The 23,502-nt window shown below is 46.8% G+C and overlaps 1 protein-coding gene and 1 long non-coding RNA gene across 4 annotated transcripts in view; one reads left to right on the top strand and one right to left on the bottom strand.

Annotated features, from left to right (window-relative positions):
* Window positions 1-23,502, bottom strand: part of LOC309367264 (uncharacterized protein) — a 279,394-nt gene that overhangs the window by 76,294 nt on the left and 179,598 nt on the right. Inside the window, exon 7 of one of the 3 annotated variants that reach the window (XR_014166961.1) lies at window positions 10,382-10,432. The exons of the other annotated variants lie outside the window; for them this stretch is intronic. The gene's annotated coding sequence lies outside the window, so the exon portion shown is untranslated. Of the gene's footprint in view, window positions 1-10,381; window positions 10,433-23,502 lie in introns of those variants that run through there. 3 annotated transcript variants of the gene reach the window in all.
* Window positions 648-17,032, top strand: LOC309367425. Its single transcript, XR_014167161.1, has 2 exons — window positions 648-1,100; window positions 16,961-17,032. It is a non-coding gene; the product is annotated as an uncharacterized lncRNA (long non-coding RNA).

Raw genomic sequence — 23,502 nt, 5'->3', positions numbered from 1 at the left:
CAACAGTTGTGCTCCAGGTGCAAGCAACCGGAAGCGAGGTATCGGAAATCGAGACAAGGCTTCGGCTATGTCATTATTGGCTCCGGGTACGAATTTGGCTTTAAATATTATGTTGTACTCAAGGCACCGAAGGACGAACGCCCGCAGAAGGGAGGAGATCCTCTCAGACCAAGATGACTGCCTGGCTAGAATGTTCATGGCCACCAGGTTGTCGGTCCTGAAGCACACGGGGTGATCTCGAAAATCTTCTGTCCAGATGTGAACGGCCACCACTATTGGAAAGAACTCAAGAAAGGTGAGATCCCGCATGATGGCCTGACCTTGCCATGCCGTCGGCCATCGTAGTGCACACCAGCACCCCTTGAAGTACAAGCCAAAGCCTAAGGACCCAGCTGCGTCCGATTGGACCTGGAAGTCTGATGACAGATTCAAGACATCCTGCCATAGAGATACCCCATTGTAGTTCTACAGAAAAGTCATCCATACCTCCAGATCTGCCTTGACCGACCTGGGGAGGCAGACCCTGTGGTGCGGGTGTCTAAGACCAACTGACAGCCTGGCTAGGCGGGCACAGAAGGCGCATTGGAGTGGACCTGGAAATCAGAGGCCAAATTAAGGATTTCCAGCCATAGGGAGACTCCGTTGTTCTATTTCTTCATACTGAGTGTGATGTCCTTGGTTTCCTCTCCCTCTCATCCATATGGGATAGAAAGATACCACTAAGACCACCCACTGACAAAACACTGGTCATGACTATTTAGCAACAGAGGTGAAGGGTTTGAGGTCTTCCGTGGTCTCGGAGGCCTTAAAATGACATGTGACACAACAGACCATCTAAGCTCTTCTCCCGCCTTCCTTTTGTAAGCCTTGTAGAATATCCATGGTTTCATGATGTCACAACTTTCTGCATTGTTGCGTCACTGGCAGTCAGGGATACGGAGTGAGAACAAGGAAACACAGGACACCATGACATTGCAACACAAAGCAAATCCTGCTGAATATTACAAAAGGGGAAAATAAGAGCTAGATGTGTGGTTGGAGTCATGTCAAAAGAGGGAGTGGGAGAGAAATGATCAGTCACGTCTTGGAAGAAAAGCAAGGTTTATAAAGGAGTTATAATCTATATAGAGGAAATTTTGTTAGAAGACTTAAGAGTTGTAGAGTCACTTGCAGATAAGGCCTGAGCAGGATCAAGGAGAGAGTTTGCAAACACATACCCTCCAACATTTCTCAGATGAAAATAGAGATATCCTAAGGAAAAGTGGGACATTCCAGGGTCAAATAAAAAAATTGGACAACTTCTGTAAATCTGGGACTGTCCCTGGAAAATAGGGACTCTTGGAGGGTTTGCAAACATGACTCAGCTGCCAGCTCTACCTAAAGAAACTCTTAGCATCCTCTACAAGCTTCACCACTATCAGATAAATCCTAAAATATCAACATAGGAACATAGGAAGTTGCCTTAATAAGGAGTTGAATCCACTGGTTCATCTAACTCAGTAGTTGTTTGGATTTGATATCCCACTTTATCACTACCCTAAGGAGTCTCAAAGCGGCTAACATTCTCCTTTCCCTTCCTCCCCCACAACAAACACTCTGTGAGGTGAGTGGGGCTGAGAGACTTCAGAGAAGTGTGACTAGCCCAAGGTCACCCAGCAGCTGCATGTGGTGGAGCAGGGAAGCGAACCCGGTTCACCAGATTACGAGTCCACCACTCTGAACCACTACACCACACTGGCTCTCTCAGTACTGTCTCCACTGGCTGGCAGAGACTGTCTAGAGTTGCAGAGAAGGGCTGTCTCTCAGCTCTACCTGGAGATGCCAGGGACTGAACCTGGAATCTTCTGCACGCAAGACAGATGCTCTACCACTGAGCTATGTCTCTTCCCTCCCCCCTCTGCCCTGGAAATCCAATTGGAGAGGAATTTCCAACATTGCAGTTGCTCAGTCTTCATTCAGCTACTAATTCTACCCATAGAGACTCGGCCCGCGGCATCCACTATTAGGCCTTGCTCACATCACACACCTAGCGCTTGGGAAGTACAGGGCAGTTCTCCACAGCACCGGGAGGCACGATCAAGGCTAATACCATCACAAAAGCACCGAGTTTGTTTTCTAAAAAAAGGGGAAAGAACTCCAAAGGGAAGATAAAAGGGTGTAGTGGCATTTGACGAGGGCAGTGTTACAGCTGCACTATTTCAATTTGATACTGTAATTTACACTGTGACCTGTCTATTAACCCCAATCCCCTCTCTCACTGTTCAAGATGCACCTACTACAGCGATTCAGGTGCAGGTGAATAGCCTCTGTCATTGTCCTGGCCTGCCATGAGGTTTCTCAACTCAATGCTACCCCTTGAATGACACTCTGTCATTATACTATATTTAGGTAATGAAAGGTGTAATTTAGCTTTGTTCTGTTGCAAGCCAATCCGGGCCTTGTATGCATCGGGATAGGTAATAAAATAGGCGTGCGGATATAAAAAGCCTGAATAAGCATATTATTCAGCGTAATTTCACAAGCCAAAACTGATGAAAGAAACGAGGGGTACAAAAGCCTCGGCCACTTCAATGCCTGACAACGAGAACTGTCATTAGGGGGCTGTACAAAGAGACAGATTAAGGCTGGACACGGGATCTACGTGGCCCATGATTAATCAATCCCCCTTATGTTATGGAAGCTGCTCCATAATTGATGGCATTTGGTGATGATTGCTTTCCAATTACAGGACTCTCTCCTGTCGTTCACGGGGGAATATTGCGTCGCAACATGCTTTATACGACTATCATCAGCCTTTCCAGACAAAGGATTGTCCTGGGCTTGGCATCTTTGTGGAACTGTCCTCCTGTCATCATAATTGTTCTGTCTGGACATTGTTCCAGACTTCAGCCATCTGCTTTATCACACCCCCACCCATTCTCCGCAGGAATGAATGTAGCGGATAAAGGATCATCCTGGCAGAAAAGATAATGAGAAATAAGCACCCGATGGCCAAATTAGCCATAACACGTTCCTCTAACCTGAGTAACGTTATCGCAGAGGAGAGATCTCACAGAGCTTGTGCTAAATTCATCATTGCATCAAAAGGGGAGCAAATGGCAGGTGCCTCCCTTGCTGCTAGCTGGCAAACTATTATCAGAAGGGCTTTAGGGACACGGGTGGCGCTGTGGTCTAAACCACTGAGCCTCTTGGGCTTGCTGATCAGAAGGTCGGCGGTTCGAATTCCCATGACGGGGTGAGCTCCTGTTGCTCTGTCCCAGCTCCTGCCATCCTAGCAGTTCGAAAGCATGCCAGTGCAAGTAGATAAATAGGTACCGCTGCGGCGGGAAGGTAAACGGTGTTTCTGTGCGCTCTGGCTTCTGTCACGGTCCTCCATGTGCCAGTAGCGGTTTAGTCCTGCTGGCCAAATGACCCGGAAACCTGTATGTGGACAAACATCAGCTCCCTGAAAGCAAGATGAGCACCGCAAACCCCATAGTCGCCTTTGACTGGACTTAACCATCCAGGGGTCCTTTACCTTTACCTTACTGTCAGGGAACTGACATCTAAAGCGCCGCAGGTGCAAAGGCTCCCTGAGGTTGAGAGAGCAGTAGCAGCGGAAGAGGGAACCAGTAGAGGGCGAGCAAGAACTCCAAGGGAAAGTGAGTCGGAGGGATGGCTCAGAGACGCTTCAAGCGAAACCAGTGGGGAGGTCTCAGGACCTCCTATAGGGACACCCACACCTCGACGGAAACTGTCACGCCGAGAGGCCAGACGACGTGTTTCCGTTAAGGAGCTTTTATGTTGGAAACGTTTCCGAAAGCAGCCACTTTCGGATGCTACTAGTGATTGACGCAGCCATGCTGGAGGGGCTCCGTCACAGGCAGAGGTTTGAAAACCTGATCAAACTCTGAGGGACTTGCATTTTACGCACAAGCAGCTCATCGTCCCATCACAGCAATCCGAAAGTCACCGAAAGCCAGCTTGTGCAGAGAGAAGCATCATGAGCAACCCAGCCGGAACCGGGGGTGCAGGAGCAGCTGGAGGGGGTCCAAGCCTGGAAGAAAGGTACAGAGCGTTGGAGATCCAGTTGGCGCTGCAAACGGCGAGGCTTGAGGAGAGGAGGGCTCAGGATGCAGAAAAGGGAAAGGAGAAAACCACCCCGCTCGCCAGAAAGGTACCAGGATTGGTGCAGAAATTCGGGGGGGATCCCAGGAACTATCATGCCTTTAGAACAGAGATGCAATACGCTCTAAACTTGCAGTTTGATGACTTCCCCGACGAGGAATCGCGAGTGGCATATGTGATTGGCCATCTCGAATCCGGGGCGAAAGATTGGGTTAGACCCCTGATGGCAGCGAATAATGAGATCTTAAAGGACACGAGGAAGTTTTTTCGTGCCATGGACCTGATGTTTTCCAGCGATATTGAGCAGGGGGTGGTGCGAAGGCAGTTAATGGCTTGCCAGCAAGGAAGCAGATCTGTCCGTGAGTACTGGACTGAATTTACTATGCTGATTCATAAATTGGGGTGGGACCTATCGGCGGAGCCCATCCAAATGCTTTTCGAAGAGGGGCTTTCTTCAACCGTCAAAGATGAGCTTTCCCGGGGGCCCAGGGCGGAGTCTATGGACCAATTAACCAAATCTGCGCTGGCCATAGGAGCGCGCCAGGAGGCGAGGGCTTTGGAAAGGCGGGAAGGGAAAGGAGACCGTTGGAGGGAGTTCCGCATTCCAGACATTCCAGAGCCATCTTTCCCGCCGGCAGAGCCGATGGAAGTTGGAACAGCGCGGGCGCGCGCAGTTTCAAATCCCAGTGAAGGGCGGAAGAAGGAGGGAAAGAGCGCCAAGAGATGTTATCTCTGCCAACAGCCAGGGCACTTTGCCAGAGTCTGCCCACAAAGAAAGGAATGGCAAGGGATGGCAGGAGCTGTTGGGGGAAAGGGAGAGGAAAGCAAGGAGCAAGTAAAAGCCAACGCCTGGCTGCCACCGTCGGGGCACAGCAGCCAGGCCAAAGAGCAATGAAAGTGCCCATGCCAGAACCTCCCAGACCTGCTTTAGTGATAGAGGTGTTACTAGAACTGCCAAACGGACACCCACTAAAGGTCAAGGCGCTTTTGGATTCAGGCAGCTCCTGTAATTTCATGAGTAAGGAGTTTGCAGCTGAGCACCAGATACAGACCATCCCTTTAAGTAACCCCTTGCAGGTGACTACGATTGACGGCAGAGAGCTGTTGGGGGGAGAAGTTAGCCAACAGACTGTCCCGATGATAATGAGAGTGGCAAGGCACACCGAACAGATAGCGTTTAATGTGGCCATCCTGGGAGGAGCGCCCATCATTTTGGGGATGAGCTGGCTGGCGCTACACGATCCGCTAGTGGGCTGGCATCAGAGGGTGGTCTCCTTTGGGTCAGCGCATTGCCTAGAACACTGCAAGGAGGGGAAGGTCTCGGGAGGAGACAGAGTCACCCTAGCGGGGATGGAAGTGATGGGCAAAGGGAAGGTGCCCCCGCAATACGCAGATCTGAGCAACGTATTCAGCGAAAGGGAAGCAGACAAACTGCCACCGCATAGACCCTTTGACTGTCAAATCAACCTACTCCCAGGGGCCCAACTCCCAGTAGGCAAGCTGTACGCCATGTCAGACAGGGAGATGCAGGAGCTGAGGGAGTTCATTGACAAAAACTTGAAGCGAGGTTTCATCAGAGAGTCCCGAGCGGTGGGGGGCAGCCCAGTGTTTTTTGTGGACAAAAAGAACACAGACAAACCGAGACTGGTGTGTGACTTCAGGGCCCTCAATGCAGTGTCGGAGCCCCTGGCTTTCCCTATGCCCCGAATTGACGACATTTTGACCAGAGTAAGGAAGGGAAAGATTTTTACAAAACTGGACCTGCGGGGGGCGTACAATCTGATACGCATAAGGAAGGGAGATGAATGGAAGACCACCATGTTTACCCCTTTGGGAGCCTTTGAATACCTCGTTATGCCCTTCGGTCTACAAGGGGGCTCCGCCTGTTTTCAAGCTTTTATAAACCACGTTCTGGGACCTTTGCTCTACAAGAACTGTGTGGCCTTTTTAGACGACGTGTTGGTGTATTCGGAAGATGAGGAACAGCATGTGAGGGACGTTCGAGAAGTGTTGGGCAGGCTGCAAGCCAACCAGCTGTGGGTGAAACTGGAGAAGTGCCAGTTTCATACCAAGGAGGTGGAATTCCTGGGGTACCGCTTGTCAGACAAGGGATTGGCCATGGATCCAGGCAAGGTTCAAGCGGTACTGGAATGGAAGACACCGAAGACCAAGAAGGACGTGCAAAGATTCTTGGGGTTTGGGAACTTTTATCGGAAGTTCATCAAGAACTTTGCCCACTTGACGGCGCCCATCACCGACTGCCTCAGCAGCAAGAAGAAATTTGTTTGGACGGTGGAGGCGGATCGAGCCTTTGGAGAACTGAAAAGGGCTTTCGCCTCGGAAGAACAACTTCTGCATGTGGATTTACAAAAACCCATGAGAGTGGAAACAGATGCATCCGACCGGGCTATAGGGGCGGTCCTTCTTCAACCGGGGAGGAGTGCGTCGGAGTGGAGACCGTGTGCATTCTTCTCGCGGAAACTGAATAAGTCCGAGAGGAATTACACGGTGTATGACAGGGAACTACTTGCCATTCACGAAGCATTCCGGAGGTGGAGACATTTATTAATTGGGGCACAACACAAGGTGCAAGTGTGCACCGACCACAAAAATTTAGAGTATTGGAGAACAGCTCGAGTGCTCAACCAACGACAAGTGAGATGGGCACAGGAATTCTCCAAATTTAACTTTGAGATTTGTTATGTGCCAGGCCCAGAAAACGTCAGGGCGGATGCGCTCTCACGCAAACCAGAATATTGGGAAGGGGGGGAGGTGATCGAAGAGAGACATGTCATCCCGGAGGACCGCTGGGTGTGTGGGGCGGCGCTGGTGGGGCAACGGGAACTGGTGGAGGAAACGGAAAATGATGAATATGCCCAGGATAAGCTCAGAGGTCTCAGGGGGGAGGGCGAGAGCCCCGGAGGTTTTGAGGAAAGAAATGGGGCATTGTATTACAAAGGGGCACTGTATATACCCGAAGGTGAATTGAGGGGGAGAGTACTCAAGCAGTTGCATGATAGCCCCACGGCGGGACATTTTGGGCAACACAAAACCATGTGGTTGGTTACCAGGGAATTTTGGTGGCCTAAGGTGAGGGAAGATGTAAGGGAGTATGTAAGAGGGTGTGACCAATGTCAGCGAGCCAAAGGGGAAAGAAGGGCGCCGGCAGGGTTATTAGAACCTTTACCCACACCAGAACGGCCTTGGGAAGCGATATCAATAGATTTTATGACGGATCTGCCAAGGTCCAAGGGGAAAACAGCCATCATGGTAGTAGTAGACCTGTTAACTAAGATGTGCCATTTTGTAGCATGCTCACATGCAGTCACAGCGGAAGAAACGGCGAAGTTGTTTGTGGAACATATCTTTAGGTTGCACGGGGCTCCCTCGAGGGTGATCTCAGATCGAGGCAAACAATTTACTTCCAGGTTCTGGAGGAAGCTCATGAGCTTGCTACACGTGGAAGTTAATTTTTCAACTGCCCGGCACCCTGAAACCAACGGGCAGGCGGAAAGGGCAAATGGCATTCTTCAACAATATCTTAGGTGTTATGTCAATGACAGAGAGAACGATTGGGTCGAAAAGTTGGCGTTGGCAGAATTTGCCTACAATAATGCGGAGAATGTGTCCACAGGGATGAGTCCCTTTTTGGCTAATTACGGGTGTCACCCCAGGGCATTTCCAGGGGAAGGAGGGGAGAGATGGAGCGTTCCAGCGGCTGAACATTTTGTAGAAGAGATGGAAGCCATCCATCAGCAGCTCCAGCTCAACTTAGAAAGGGCCAAGGCACAATATAAGAAGCAGGCAGACAAGAACAGAAGGGAAGGTGAAACCATAAGGGTGGGGGATCAAGTGTGGTTGTCAACCCAAGGGTTGCCGTTCAAAGGGGGTTGTAAGAAACTGAGGCCCAGAAGATTGGGACCCTTTGAGGTGATTCAGCAGGTCAACCCGGTAGCTTTCAAACTCCGATTACCCAACCACATGAAATTGCACCCAGTGTTCCACAGGTCGTTACTGTCACCATACAGGGGGGGACGTGAAGGGGAGCACGTCAGGGGACCAGCCTTGGAAGAGAGGGAACGCCGCAACCATGTAGCGGAAATCCTCGATTCCAGGTGGAAGGGTAATCAGGTGGAGTATTTGGTGGCGTGGGAAGGGGAACCGGAGTCAGAAAACACCTGGGTAAGTGCAGAGGAAGTCAATGACGAGGTTTTAACAGAAACGTTCCACCAAAGGTTCCCGAGGAAACCTCAGCCTATAGCAAGGTTTAGGAGGGAGTATTTCGGCACCACCGATGAGGAAGAGGAAATGGAAGGGTTCGCGGAGTCGGAGTTGGAAGATGGAGTGGACTCTGATGACGAAGAGTACCTAGAGAGTAGGAACAGCAACAAGTGGAAGGAAGTGTTCGCGACGTCGGAAGATGAGGGAGGTTCTTTCAGGGGTTTTACCTCCTCACCGCCAGTAGGAGAGGAGACGGGAGGGGGTGAAGGGGGCCCTGGAGGGGAGGTGGATGTCAGGGAACTGACATCTAAAGCGCCGCAGGTGCAAAGGCTCCCTGAGGTTGAGAGAGCAGTAGCAGCGGAAGAGGGAACCAGTAGAGGGCGAGCAAGAACTCCAAGGGAAAGTGAGTCGGAGGGATGGCTCAGAGACGCTTCAAGCGAAACCAGTGGGGAGGTCTCAGGACCTCCTATAGGGACACCCACACCTCGACGGAAACTGTCACGCCGAGAGGCCAGACGACGTGTTTCCGTTAAGGAGCTTTTATGTTGGAAACGTTTCCGAAAGCAGCCACTTTCGGATGCTACTAGTGATTGACGCAGCCATGCTGGAGGGGCTCCGTCACAGGCAGAGGTTTGAAAACCTGATCAAACTCTGAGGGACTTGCATTTTACGCACAAGCAGCTCATCGTCCCATCACACTTACCTATCGGAAAGGCTTTACATAAGAGGGCTGCATGCATTGCTAGAATATCACACGCAGCAGATAGTGCAAAAAGTGTGCGTGAGAGAGCGTTGTGGTGAAAAGGAAGGTCTGCAGGGGTCTTACCTAAAGTGCATTCTCCACTCGTAGAAAATGCTGCAGTCCAGGTTCATAGCATTGTTCTGTTTCAATCTAGCCACAATTCCCTTTGCTCCTGACCATTGTCAAAGTTAGCAAGGAGTCAAAGTTTGATGGGAATCAAAGTTTATAGCACCTGGAGGGTACCACTTTGGCTACCCTTACACCTGCAAAACTTTCAGGGATTTTTTTTTTTTTTTTACTAAATTTTACTTATTTTTTTTTTTAATATATATGATTATATACCAAGGTTGTCTCTTGTCAACATTGCAGAAAAATGGAACATTGAGTCTCCCTACAAAATAGAAGAGAGATATTTCAGTGTGAGTGAAAGGGGGGAAAGAGGAGGTGAAGTTCCTTGCCGCCAGATTCTTTTAACGCAAGAGGCAGAAAAGAACTGAATGACGAAAAGGGAGAAGAAACTTTAAGAGAAAGTAACTCTGGTCTGTCCGTGTTTGGTTTGCATTAGTTGCTAGTCCTGTCTACCCAGCCCACCTAGCTTCCATAAAACTGGAGAAGTGAACATCCAGCGATCTTATCACCTCTCCGACTTTGATCCATGCTACCTTTAGGGATTCCTTGCCTTTGATAATTCTAGTTTATCATTCCTTGTTACTTTTGACCAATGGGCTTAAGTGAAGAAAGGAGGAAAATACCTGAAATGCCAGGAGTTTAAACAAATGGAGGAATTTGTCAGGCATTCAAAGTCAATTTTGTCCTTTTAAAATGAATCTTGCCCCGAGTGCTGAAACACCATTGTTTTAAAGCAGTTAACAGCATTTAACATCAGAGAAACTCATTAACTTGTTTCAATTGGTGTAGCCAGCTCCTCTTGAGAGTGGCACTCTCAAGAGCACAGTTTATCCCAGTCATGGGGAAATGGATGCAGCCTTTGTGAAAGGTCTATCGTCAGGACGAAGCATGAATTATCCACCCTGTTGCTGGAAAGAAAGTATTTGTCTTCCACAAAAAGCTCACATCACATCGTCATTTCTCCTATTCAATTACTCTCTGCTTAGGCATGCATTTTATAGGGATGCCATATTCCAAAACGTTAATTAGTTTTGCTCAGAATTCTTGGGTGTTTTTGGTCAAATTGCAAAAAAAAGAGAGATTTTTGAGCTATGTTTAAGAGAAGTCGGCAAAAACAACACTGCCAACATAGGATTTCCCTGGACATTTTGCCGATTTCTGCTTAATTTCGGATGTATAATACCTCTTTATTGCAAAAGCCTGGTGTAGAAGGCCAGCAGGAATTCTGCTTTCCTCATTCATGTGTCTGTAGCAAAAGAAACAACAGGCCACCATTCATTTAAAAATACATCAAAGTTTTTTCAACACGCATAAAAATTATACTTTAAAATGAAGAATAATGTGTGAGATGGCCTGAAGTATCAATTAGCAACAGACACAGGAGGAAGCACATTAAAAACAGTGTCAATTATTATTAGTATAGCTAAAAGGGTGGATGTCTGGCTGTTAACCAGAAGGTTGGTGGTTCGAGCCCACCCAAGGACGGCTGAAGGCAGGATTACTATATTGAAGGGGGTTGGACTATATCAAGCATAGGCAAGCTGGGCCCTCCAGATGTTTTGAGACCACAATTCCCATCATCCCTGACCACTGGTCCTGTTAGCTAGGGATGATGGGAGTTGTAGTCCCAAAACATCTGGAGGGCCAAGTTTGCCTGTGCCTGGATTAGATGATCCTTAGCGTCCCTCCCAACTCTACAGTTCTATGATTCTACGAGTCATTGAGTTGAAGATTTGGAAGAGCCCAACTCACTGCACTGCAAGAATATTTTGCCCAATGACCCTGAGATTAAGAGTATCATGCTCTACCAACTGAGCTATGAACATGGTGGGCTATGACTATGATTCTATGACAGTTTCCACAAATCTGCTTTACAGTAATTTCCCAGGGCAAACTTTGTGGACATGAGGCGATGGTGGACGGTAAAAAATTGTGTCCTACCACTCGTAAATGTGAAAAGGGTCAATGAAGCCCATTGTCAATGGCCTACTGTTGACTATTATCCTTGACAGCTCAAGAGAACCTCCATGCTCCGAAGCAATGGGCTATGGAATAACAGCTGCTGGAGGCATACAGCATGGGAGATCTATGGGCCTGCTTATGGACTCTCAAAGGCAATTGGCCAGCTTCTTTTGGTAACAGTATGCTAAGCCAGATTGACCTTCAGCTAGGCCTAATGCCATAGTTTCTGAATGTCTTACAACCCATGGGCCAAATTGGGCCCATCAGAGGTCCCAATTTAGCCTACAAGGTCATTTCTCCCAAAACATGCCCACCTTCTTCACACCACAGGTGACATCAGGATCCGCAGTGCAACCAAGTTTCCTGTTCCTACTGCTAACAGTACAAGATTGCATGGGGACACTCAGAAGAGGAGAGTCTTACTATACAGTCAAATCAATGAAAATACACTTTAGTGAAACATGGACAACAGAGCGTCATTCAACAGCACAAGGTCGATTCCTGCTCTCGCACTGATTTGTTACATAGCTTTGTTACAAGTTACCATTCCTTCATTACATTTTCCCCTTTAGGAAAACAAAACTAAGATTTACCTTCAAGCTCTCTGGGGAGGGTAGTACAAGAACGACTACAAAACATTCGAAAACCCAGGGTGCCTTATAAATTATAATTTTCATGTAGATCTTACATTGCAGCATGGCCTACGGCTGCTATTTTGTAGTGAGCAACACACTATTTTTTATATGCGACAAGGTAAAAATTATGCCTAGTTAATTCAGATCGCACATCTAAGAAAATGATGGCTGGGAAGCGCTAGAGACAGGCTCAAAATTCATGGCTTTTGAACACTCTTCCAAAGACTCCCAACAAAGTTATTGATCACTCCCCCTCCAACACAAAAAACGGGTAGATTATATTGCTACAGAAACAACTGTCACATTGATGTGAAGAACATATATCCTCTGCAAACTATTGGAACTAGTGCTGCCTTGTTAACAGTTTCCACCAAGCTGTTAACAAGGCAAAGAGTAGTATTTTCCACCTGAAGTTTAAACAGGTTAATTACGTTTTTCCTCTCCATTTGCACAGAGATGCGAAGTAGCCGTCAAAAGAATGAACCCGGTATGTGCTTCTTGGCAGGGAAATCCTTTTAAGTACTTAAAGTCATCTTTAAGTTTGAGTCATTAGGATTAGTTCTGCACTGTTTAATGTTAAAGGAAATAGGTAGATAATGAAACAACTCTGGAGACAAGTGGAACACCAACTGCTAATGGGACATCAAGTGCTCCATGTACTCAAAATATTTACAGAAAGAGTTAACATTGCTTCCATCCTTTTATCATCCCTGTTCAAAGCAAAGCAGCCTCTCTTTATCTGATCAGAAATATTTAAAATCATTACAAATAATAATATCTTTCAGGGAGTCGAGGGAGATCTGAGCAATCAGACCTACCTGCCTGTTTGTAGGCCACAGCTAACTGTTTCCGTCCATTGTTTTAAACGAATTCCTTTTGGAAGGTGAAGGAAGTTGCTGCTTTATTTTAGAAATACAGAAATGTGAGCAATCTGAAATTAGGCATCTGGAGTGTCTCCTCTTGCGGTATAGTTCACATAGCGTTTTGAAGAGCCGAAACAATGGTAGGCCTCGATTGAGTCTGCTCTCCCTGAGCTCATCACTAACACATGTGCATTAAGTCATAATAATAATACAGTGGTACCTCGGGTTAAGTACTCAATTCGTTTCAGAGGTCCGTTCTTAACCTGAAACTGTTCTTAACCTGAAGCACCACTTTAGCAGATGGGGCCTCCTGCTGCTGTGCAATTTCTGTTCTCATCCTGAAGCAAAGTTCTTAACCCAAGGTACTATTTTTGGGTTAGCGGAATCTGTAGCCTGAAGCATATGTAACCTGAAGCGTATCTAACATGAGGTACTACTGTAATAATAATAATAATAATAATAATAATAATAATAATAATAATAATTTATTTATACCCCACCAATTTGGCTGGGTTTTCCCAGCCACTCTGGGCGGCTTCCAACCAAATATTAAAAACAATACAGCGATCTCCACCCCACCCCCCGCCACTACAGCAGGAGCACCATGTTGACCGGGCACACTAAGAAGAACTAGGGTCCGATAACATGGAAGAACAAACCAAAGCAACACCCTCCCACTCCAGTTAACACAGAGCCAGCCTTGCCCAAATGGCATCCCATGCCACGAGCAACTTCTGTGCCTCCCTTCCATTTGCTCAGCTGTGAAACCCCCTTTTTTTTTTAATTGCATGTGCAGCCTATCGGATGACTTTGACACACAACATGAATGAATTATACCTGTCACCATTGCTACTTTTCTAGAAAAAGAGGTGACAGAACTCACCAAGAACACCTCCCTCGTTCTCGTAGAATGGCAATGGCGCCCACCTGAGAAGCGCCAGAAATGAATTCTGGCAAGTTCCAGCTGAATAAAAATAGCCCTGCCTGTCATACAAGCATAGTAGGGCCTGTAAAGGTATATTTATTCAGGCCGCACAAACCACTTGCTCTATTTGCTTCTGCTGTTGAGCGCATGGTTGACTTGACTATCTTGTCTCTCTTTCTTGTCAGCAGAACGAGCTCCTAGTCAGTTTCAAGGCTTAGTATAAAGTACTGGATCTAACCTTTAAAGCCCCAAATGGATTGGTACCAGTTTATCTGAAAGAGGCCCTGCTTTAAATACCTCAACCAAATGAAGGGAAGCTGGTAACCACTAGGGTTTGAAAGTGGTACCCAGTTATGGAACACCATTGGAAGAAGTTCATGCAAACCCTTTCCTTCTACATTTAACTCTGGGAGTTCTGTTTTGCCATATTTACGTTGCTTTGTGTTTCATACTGTATTTAATCATTTTTATACTTATCTATAAAGGGATGTGGGTGGCGCTGTGGGTTAAACCACAGAGCCTAGGACTTGCCGATCAGAAGGTCAGCGGTTCAAATCCCCGCGACGGAGTGAGCTCCCGTTGCTCGGTCCCTGCTCCTGCCAACCTAGCAGTTCAAAAGCACGTCAAAGTGCAAGTAGATAAATAGGTACCACTCCGGCGGGAAGGTGGACGGCGTTTTCGTGAGCTGCTCTGGTTCGCCAGAAGTGGCTTAGTCATGCGGGCCACATGACCCGGAAGCTGTACGCCAGCTCCCTTGGCCAGTAAAGCAAGATGAGCACCACAACCCCAGAGTTGGTCACGACTGGACCTAATGGTCAGGGGTCCCTTTACCTTATACTTACCGGTAGCTATTGCAGGCCACCTTCACGTTACGAGGCCGCACACAAACTTCTGAGTAATAAATGATAAATAAATAAGTTGAGTAGATGACCTGTAACAGGCACTGCCTCGCCCCAGGTGGCCACCCACCTCCGCCCCCCTAAATTCAATCAAGAGCTATCTAATCCAACTCTTAGGAATCAAAATTGGGGTCAGAATATTTGAAAATGAGAGACAGAGCTGCATTAACCATCCTATATTTATCATTTTGAAGGACGTGCCAAACTAAATGGACTTAGTTTGCAGCCAAGTACCTCAGAGTAAGACCTTTCGAAACAAGTGGAACTTACTCCAGAGTAGACATGCCTAGAATTGCACTGTTACAGCACATTCCTAAGCATGTTGACTCAAAAGTAAATCCCACTGAGTTCAGTACTTACTCCATGGCAGATTTACTTAGAAATGTACAAATAATGCTAGGCTGGTAGTTACAAATATATTTGTTCACAATAGTGTTCATATTTAAACCGCCATTATTATTTTTTTAAAGAGTCTTGTCCATCTAAATTTGGGCACTCCAAGGTTGTTCCCAACACACACATATGACACATATACATTTACTCGACTCCTAAGAAGTTATGGAAGTCAGATTCTTATCCCTTCCTGAAACTCCCACAGGCTTTAAAATCAGCCTTTTTTGAAACAACACATTCTTGACTACAGCTCTCCCAGTAAGCAGAGCCCCAACCCTGAATATAAGAGGGAGTTCCTTGCATGAGGTTTTGCAGTGATGATGGCAGGTGGGAAGCTAGAATTGCTGAGCTGTTCTTGCTGCTCGGCTTAGATGAGCTGTGATCGTTACAGGGTTTGCCACAGACCTATCTGGTTGATGTGGGTCAGTAACACTGACTCAGCGCACCTGCTTTCGCATTCGGTACAATTTGCTCGGGGTGGCAGCTTTCTGGAAGAATCCTCAGTGAACTTCCGAGCGAGTGAGGCTGGAGGCAAAAATCACCAGTTGTTTCCTCTTGTTAATGCTGGGACTGAAGAAACTCAGCTTGCTAACAGGGAATTTGTACGACAGTCAGTCCCTGTCTCCCTTCAAACCAGCATGTGGTATAAGGGCAGTAAGGAAGGGTGCCTCCAGAAGCATTTATTCACATCCTTCCAGGGGAAAAAAATCAATACACCAAACATGACAGCATGGCAATCACAGCCAGAGCAATTTGCTTCTCAAGCAGTCATCAATCACCAGATCAAGCAAGTAAAATCCACCAATTTGATGCCTTGCATTCTCCTGTTATGAAAAAGTAAACAGGCACAACTTATTGCTGCATGAATATATGTTGGGTCTACCATTCAACATTTTCTACAGGAGGGGCAGGCACAATTTCAGCATGTGGGATCTTCTTAATTTTTATTTTCCCAGAAGCCTCAGGTCCGCCAGTTAGAGCCAGGTGCAAAATAGTGGTTCAGTAGGGTGGCCATGCACAAAAAAATGAAAGACAGGGTGCTTCTTCTGATCGCATGCTCAGCTCAGGATGAAAATGTATTTCTGGTTTTCCACCAAGCTTGCATTGATTCAGCAGTCTTACCTGTGTGAGTGGGGCGGGGGGCAAGGAAACCTTTTAGTCAAGCTATTGCCAAGACAATTGGGATGGTTGCTGTTCTACTGCAAATCCCCCAGAGATCCAATGATAGGTCCTGATCTGCTTTCTGCCCACCTCTGTTCTCAAGGGCATTGATGAAGAGCAGCTTCATCAATTACTTTCAAAGCACCAAAAGGTGTAGACTCAAAAAAGGGAAAAGGAAAGAGAGTGTATCTACTTCAGTGGAAGCACAGCATCTTCACTGTCTTCCTGCTGTGATCAAAGCATTGGCTCGCAGGGCCAAAGAATGAAAGAAGGTGAGGCGTCTGTCTCAGGTAGCAGGATCTACAGGGGCAGAAGATCTGCCTCCAAAGAACACATCACCCACTGCTGTAGCAGCCCACAGTGGCACTGATGGTCTCCTCCCACCCCCTATTCCCAGTGTTGATCTTTATTTCTGCCTCACTTGTACCTGATGTAGATCTTCACTCCCTTCTTCCTCCTTGGTGGAGGGGAAGGAGCACCATTTTGTGGTTGGCCTCAGGTACCAAAAGGTATTGGGACGCAGGTGGCGCTGTGGGTTAAACTACAGAGCCTAGGACTTGCCGATCAGAAGGTTGGCGGTTTGAATCCCCATGACGGGGTGAGCTCCCGTTGCTCGGTCCCTGCTCCTGCCAACCTAGCTGTTCGAAAGCACGTCAAAGTGCAAGTAGATAAATAGGTACCACTCTGGCGGGAAGGTAAATGGCGTTTCCATGCGCTGCTCTGGTTCGCCAGAAGCGGCTTAGTAATACTGGCCACATGACCCGGAAGCTGTACACCGGCTTCCTCGGCCAATAAAGCGAGATGAGCGCCGCAACCCCAGAGTTGGCCACGACTGGACCTAATGGTCAGGGGTCCCCTTTACATTTAACAAAAGGTATTGGGTTCCTTCATGAAGAATTTGCTTCTTTTCTTTTTCTACACAGGTATTAACTCTCAAGCCTGACACATCTTTGAATGGGAAGAATGTGAGTAAGATATAAATTTATAGAAACTGACAGGAATCGTGATTCACTTGCCCTGCTGTCTCAAGGCTTCCCTCTCTGCTTCCAGCAGCATCGCTTTGCATTCCCATGAGCATAAACTGTCTCCAGAACCCACAGGAGAGAGCTTTCAGGCGAGATCCTGCTTTGATGTGGCTTACAGGTGAAAGAGGAAATAGCTACCCCACCCAACCCACCCACCCCCCCAAAAAAGAAAAGGGGGAGGGCGATACCAAGCACTTTATGACTCACACACCAGGGAGATATTGTGCAGTGTAAATAACTGGAGGATCTTAACATCCCAAATGTTGCTTTGCAAGCTTAAGATGATATCCATCTCACAGTCACCTTCCCTCCGAAAACGCTGCCGCAATTTAAAAAGAAACTGATTTGTCATAATTAATGTTGGTGGTGCAAAGAGATTCTTTCTTAGGAAGGCAAAAACTGAAATGCAAATGCAGGTCTTGATGTGAAAGACAGATTAGGAGGCAACACAGAAACCACTGGGGATTGTCTGGGGAAGTGACTCTAGCACTCTTCAGTTTTTAATGACAAAACCATGGCGTGGGGATGGCTGCGAGATCACTCTCTAGCCCTCCGCATGAATTCTCCTCTCTGCCCCCTCCATCTGGTTGTAGTATTAGATGTGACCATCACCATGCAAGTTAAAACGAAAGCTAGCGTCCTCCGAAAGCCAAGTTCAGGAATTAAACATCAGCTTTGATCCAAAACGCCCTTTGTGCAGGCAGAAGGCATTTCCCCTTGTATCTGGGGTGTGTGGTGGCAACAGGAGGCAGCCCCATCCATTTCTGCAGATCTCCACCCTACCTACTCCAGGTGCAGGTGCTGTTCTGGAGGATCACCCCCCCCCCAAAAAAAACCCTTACGAGTGTCTTTTGGGGGAAGGGGCAGGAAAACGCAGTTTTGCAAGCAGGGACTTGCACATGGTTCTTTGGATCTGAGCCATATTTCCCCAACTGAATCGTGAGTCTCTGATATTGAGATTAACAGAAAAGTCAAGTTTATATGAATTTTGCTTTGACAGGATAATGTGGCCCAGATGTGTTTTCCGTGGACAGTAGCTGTATGTGTGTACCGAAATGTGTGGGTTTTTTTTAATCAACTTCTTTAATGGTTATATCACAATTTTGGAGGGTCTCACTCAAATCAAGTACACTACTTGCAGTTACATACAATGCACCCATTCAGAACCACAGAGAATTTTTATTATTATAATAATAAAATATATATTCTATAGGAGGCTGCTGTTTTGTAGCTCTGGGATTTACCCAAGAGACCGCTTCACATCTGGATATATACTGTATTTTCTCTGAAAAGACCTTTGTCTGTATATTAAGCATAGTTGGCCTAGAACATTAAAAAAAAAAACACACCAACCCACCATACCCTGGTGATATTCTATAAGAACTAATTAAGGATTAACATTACAGACATTAACAAGACAGGAGTAATTCTGTTTAGCCTTACACAGACACCATCAAATGCTTGCTATACACAAAACTCATATTCATGTCTTTCTCCTGGGTCAACAAAGATGAGGCAAGTTAAACAGTACCTTGGGGTCTGGGGAGTCTGGCATATTTTCTGAGCCAATACATTGAAACTTGGGTACCTTCTGACAAAATTAACACCAAATTTACTTCATCTGGGTACACTTGAATGTCAAACAATCCGTGCAGGCTGTCAATGTTATTTGTTATGTTTATAGGCTCCTCATCTGCCAAGGAGCTCAAAGCAGCTTCCACATGGCTTAAGGCAGGTGTGGCCAATGTTGGGCCCTCCAGATGTTGCTGAGAGACAATGCCCATCAGCCCCAGCAAGCATGGCCAATGACCAGGGGTAATGGGAATTGGAGTTCAACAACATCTGGAGCAGGCACCCCCAAACTCCCTATACAGCAGGCATAGGCAACTCAGCCCTCCAGATGTTTTGGGACTACAACTTCCATCATCCCTAGCTAACAGGACCAGTGGTCAGGGATGATGGGAACTGTAGTCCCAAAACATCTGGAGGGCCGAGTTTGGGGGTGCCTGATCTGGAGGGTCAAATGTTCTCTACTCCTGGCTTATGGTGATTCTCTGGACCATCTTAGTCCCACCCAAAAGCCTAACCATGATGGCTGTCAGTGTACATCTACTGGTATCAGCCGTGAAAGCTGCTATGAGTGTACCCTACACTTACGCTGCCAGCAGCCCCGCACCAACATGGTGCTATTAAACAAGCTGCAAATCCAGCGGTGACAGAGAGACAACAAGCAATTCTTTGCAACATCTTTTCCACCAGCTACATCATATCCAGACAACTTGCTTAGCAATTACACATGTAAGGGACTAATCACCATGCTCATTGACATTGCTGATAACATTTAATCCATTCTCAGAGGCCTGTCTCCTTCTAAACCAGGAGATGGCAAGCTGTGATCTTCTGGATGGACTACAACTCCCATCATCCCTGACCTTTGGCTATGCTGGCTCGAAATGATAAGAGGTGGAGTCCAGCAACGTCATCTGAAGGGTCCCCGGTTCTCCATCCCTGGTCTGAACCATAGCTGGCAAGCAAGCTTGCTGTGTTGCAAACAACAACAACAGAAACAATCACCCGGTCGCAAAATATTTGGTGTACTTGAAAGCAGTGCTTTAAAAGTTTAGGGGTACTCTCATTTTCCTACTCATATATTGAAATACTGCCCCTCAATGAGGCCAAACTTAGATTCACAAAATGTTTAGGGGTATGCGAACCCCTGCGTACCCCCAGAAAAAGCACTGCTTGAAAGCAAATGTGTGTGTGTGTGGGGGGGGTTCAGATGCAAATGCTGCAATCAGATGTTGCAGGTTTTGCGATCCTCAGGATCATGGTTCTAGCATCTATGCTTTTTATGATCATGTAATTTTACCTGCTCTTTGTTGAAACTTAGTTTTAAGGTGAACAAAGAAGGGTCTCCTTTCTGGCACCATGGATTCTGACTCGAGTTCACTGCTCCCATGATGCCACTCTGCTCTTTTCTGCACATTACACTGCACAGCTGCACCCATACAATTGCAGTTAGGTAAACGGGACACGGGTGGTGCTGTGGGTTAAACCACAGAGCCTAGGACTTGCCGATCAGAAGGTTGGCGGTTCGAATCCCCGTGACGAGGTAAGCTCCTGTTGCTCAGTCCTTGCTCCTGCCAACCTAGCAGTATGAAAGCACGTCAAAGTGCAAGTAGATAAATAGGTACCGCTCCGGCGGGAAGGTAAACGGTGTTTCCGTGCGCTGCTCTGGTTCACCAGAAGCGGCTTAGTCATGCTGGCCACATGACCCAGAAGCTGTACACCGGCTCCCTTGGCCAATAAAGCGAGATGAACGCCGCAACCCCAGAGTCGGTCACGACTGGACCTAATGGTCAGGGGTCCCTTTACCTTTACCTTTAAAAGGTAAACGTTATAGCTGCATGCTGATGTCCCGCATAAAGGACAGCAATGCTGTTGGAAGCAACTCAGCAATGAATCACATTGCACTTGAGGCATGGGCATTTGGACACAATCCTATCCTTCCCACAAGTTCTTCCACAAAGAAAAGGACTGAGCTCTTAACCTTCATTTAACTGCAACAGTGGATTTGATTGCCACTGAAGGTAAATATCATTTAATGTCTAGGAATATGGATGGGAATTGACAGAAAACTGCACTGGAACACCAAAGACGATCCAGAAATTCAGCTGAATTGTGTTTCTGACAAGTAATGTGGTTATTGGTTAGAAATGTGAAAGGAAATAGCAAAAATCTTTCCCACATAATATCGTACCCAAATCATTTTATTTAAGGCACCTAGCACTCTGTAAGAGATGCGGGAGGTGCTGTGGTCTAAACCATTGAGCCTAGGGCTTGCCGATTGGAAGGTAGGCAGTTTGAATCCCTGCGACGGGGGGAGCTCCCGTTGCTCAGTACCAGCTCCTGCCAACCTAGCAGTTCGAAAGCACGCCAAAGTGCAAGTAGATAATTAGGTACCACTCCAGTGGGAAGGTAAACGGCATTTCTGTGCGTTGCTCTGGTTTCTCCAGAAGCGGCTTAGTCATGCTGGCCACATGACCCGGAAAAACTGTCTGAAGACAAACGTCGGCTCCCTTGGCCAGTAAAGCGAGATGAGTGCCTCAACCCCAGAGTCGTGTATGACAGGACTTAACTGTCAGAGGTCCTTTACCTTTACTTTTAGCCCTCTGTAACATCCAAGTACGGTAACTTGCAGGAGCACTCATATGCCGCTAAAACAAATAACGGGGAAAGGCCCTTAGAGAAATTTGGCCAATATAAACATTGACATAACCTTAATAGATTTGTGTACCTGCAGTAGCATAGCACCTCATGGCAGTTATGTGCAAGATGGTCTGACCAAATATGACAATGAAACATGCATGAGAGCATCAATAAATATAGGAGCCCATTGTCACTGGGGAAGCACATCTTGAGCAGGAATCTCCAACTACAGAAAAGATAATGCCACCTAGTGGCTATATTAGAAACTGAGTTCATTGCTTTATACCCAACTGCACTGTACGTACTTCATTTCCAACAAGACTGAAGACAGTTGCCATCAAATTTATCAGGTGTGCTGACATAGTGGGTGGTTTCAAGATGGGTGGTTTAATGTGCAGACGTGTCACTGAGATACTGAAAATGGATCATTGGTAACAGGATTAATCTGGATTAAATGGTGGTGGAGGAACATGGGCTGGCATTTTGACACAGACAACATTGGGTGGACTCCCTGGAAAATCTGCAAGCTCAATGAGCATTGATCCTTCTATAAACACCCATCTGGAAACACCCAATGTTACTGGTTACCTCAGCACACCAGTGCAACAAAACAAGTTCAATAAGAGTTTGGAAGCTTGGTTCCAAATTCTGACATTCTAAAAACTGAATGTGACAACATAAATAGGAAGGCTCAGGACTGGAGAGCTACATCAAATGCTTCCAATGTACTGGCTCAGAATAACATAGATTTTATAATTTGGGTGAGTGGCGATTGAGGACACAAATATTACTAATACCATAAACAAATAGCAACCCAGCAACCAACCACTAGAATAAACTTCCTGCATTTTCAATAATCAAGCAAGCAGTTATGTGTCCAAAAGTATACAGGAAAGAACCTGAACATTCTTTCTGGGTCCCTATCTGTTCCCTGACATCACCTTGCCAACAAAGGTCTGTATAGTTAAAGCTATAGTTTTCCCAGTAGTGATGTATGGAAGTGAGAGCTGGACCATAAAGAAGGCTGATCGCCAAAGAATTGATGCTTTTGAATTATGGTGCTGGAGGAGACTCTTGAGAGTCCCGTGGACTGCAAGAAGATCAAACCTCTCCATTCTGAAGGAAATCAGCCCTGAGTGCTCACTGGAAGGACAGATCCTGAAGCTGAGGCTCCAAAACTTTGACCACCTCATGAGAAGAGAAGACTCCCTGGAAAAGACCCTGATGTTGGGAAAGATGGAGGGCACAAGGAGAAGGGGACGACAGAGGATGAATGTTCTCGAAGCTACCAGCATGAGTTTGACCAAACTGTGGGAGGCAGTGGAAGACAGGAGTGCCTGGCGTGCTCTGGTCCATGGGGTCACGAAGAGTCGGACACGACTAAATGACTAAACAACAACAACAAATCTGTTCCCTACCTCTCTCCAAGTTGTCTATCTCTGCTTTTACCCTGATCATCCTTACTCTACTGACCTCCTTGCCCCACTCTCTAGAGCAGTCTTGAACGACCCCATAGCATCCACTTGTCCACTCATATTTCTGATGTGTCTAGTGCTCCTCAAAGAAATCTCAGAGTTATGTTGACTTCTCCCACTATACATTTACTGCTTTCTTCACGGAACTCTGTGCTCTCTCCCCTTTTTGGAACGCCAGCTCTTCCTCAACACCATCTCTTGCACCATTCCCACCTGACTGTGCTGAAGACTGGCAAAACCTGGTTGGAATTTTCACCTATACACTTGGCCTTCTGTGTTCCCCTCCCTTCTCCACCTGACTTGTAAATCACTGACCTAGTTCCTGGCCACTGCCAGTCCCCTGATGTGCTATATGCCTGCCCAAAGTGGAGTTTCAACCATAGATCTATTTCCTGAAGAGCTACATCAAATGCTTCCAATGTATCTCCTATGAAAATATTTAGCATTAAAAAAATACTTAGGATTGAATTTGAGAATATAAACATTGATGAGAATTCAAATAACTACACTAGGAGTTTCCATGCATGCATTTGGCCTTTGTTTGCTATAGCCTCCATGGCCCTTAAACCTCAGAGGCATCTTCTGAAACAACATATGATGTAGCATTGGAGCTACAAATGGATATCATGCAGGACTCCTGCAGCTAAGCGGATGCACATTGCTCTGCTTTCCTTTGGACCACATCAATGAGGCCGAGAGAAGGGTCTTGGATAGCTCAGTTGGTTAGACCATGGTGCTGATAACACCAAGGTTGCA

The sequence above is a fragment of the Podarcis melisellensis genome (assembly GCF_964234715.1).
Source record: "Podarcis melisellensis genome assembly, chromosome: 3".
Taxonomy (NCBI): Eukaryota; Metazoa; Chordata; class Lepidosauria; order Squamata; family Lacertidae; genus Podarcis; species Podarcis melisellensis.
Note: the sequence above shows the minus strand (reverse complement) of the source record. Positions and strands in the feature narration are given on the sequence as shown.